The following is a 1,231-nucleotide window of genomic DNA, read 5'->3' as shown; positions in this document are numbered from 1 at the left end:
TGGAAATCAGTGTGGAGACTCCTTAAAAAACTAGGACTGGAAATCCCATTCAAACCAGCTATCCCCCTGCTGGGAATTTTCCAGAGGAACTGAAAATGTCATATCATAGTGATATATGTGCACCTATGTTTATAGCAGCAAAATTTGTGATAGCCAAATCTTGGAAGCAACCAAAATGCCTGTCACCTGAGGAATGGATGAAAAAGATGTGGTATTTTTATATAATAGAGTATTATTCAGCTATAAAGAATGATAAACTTGAAGCCTTCATATAAGTGGATGCCACTTGAAATAAACCAGAAGTGAAATAAACCAGACCCACGTGTGTAAATATCATATAGTCTCCGTAGTTTAAGAACTCAAAAGAAGAAATAAAAATTGAAAGGTATAACACAACTAAATGGAAAGCAAGAACAAGGATTAAACTATGAAGGGAGGGCAAGGAGAAAAGCTTGGAAACATGTCAGGTGCAAAAGCATACGTTTATATGCACAAGATGGTTAAGGCAATGATCTTAAGAATCTCCATCAGGTTTTTGAAATTAGCAGTTAATTGGTAGGATTCTCACCCTGACTAAGTATATAGGCTGATACCTGTGAACTAGGCAACAGCACTGAAGATAGCAATGTGTAATACTAGGGCCATGCTTGGAATCCCTGTCATTCTGGTCTTACAAAACTTAAAATGGATCATAGACCTACATGTATAAGGCAAAATATAGGAGGAAAATCCAGCTGACCTAGGGTCTGTTGATGACTTTCAGCTATAACACCAAAACGATAAAATATGAGAGAAATAGCTGATAAAATGGGTTTCATTAAAATTAAAATTTTCTGCTTTGAGAATCTGTCAAGGGAATGAGGGGTCCAAGAGAGAGATAAACAGGCCACCAGGTAGCAGCAACATCCTGGGAAATCTTATCTAATAAACTCTCTTCTTTTCCCTGTGTTGTTTAAGTACCTTGGTTTACCAGAAGTAAGGATTAGAGTGAGAGGGGAAATGTGCACAAACTGAGGGCCACGTTGATTGAAAATGAAGGGCCAGCTGAATAGCTCAGTGGATTAAAGCACCTGCAAGCAAGCACAGGGGACGGAGATTCGATCTCCAGGCTGGCTATGCCAGCCCTGCCCCCAAGGCGCACTGAGATGGCAGTTGAGACTGGGTGTGGTGGCAGGCACCTGTAATCCCAGCTCTTGGGAGGATGTAAACAGGCAGATCACTATGAGTCCGA

Source organism: Octodon degus, unplaced genomic scaffold, assembly GCF_000260255.1.
Source record: "Octodon degus isolate 3935 unplaced genomic scaffold, OctDeg1.0 scaffold00071, whole genome shotgun sequence".
NCBI classification, from domain to species: domain Eukaryota; kingdom Metazoa; phylum Chordata; class Mammalia; order Rodentia; family Octodontidae; genus Octodon; species Octodon degus.
Note: the sequence above shows the minus strand (reverse complement) of the source record.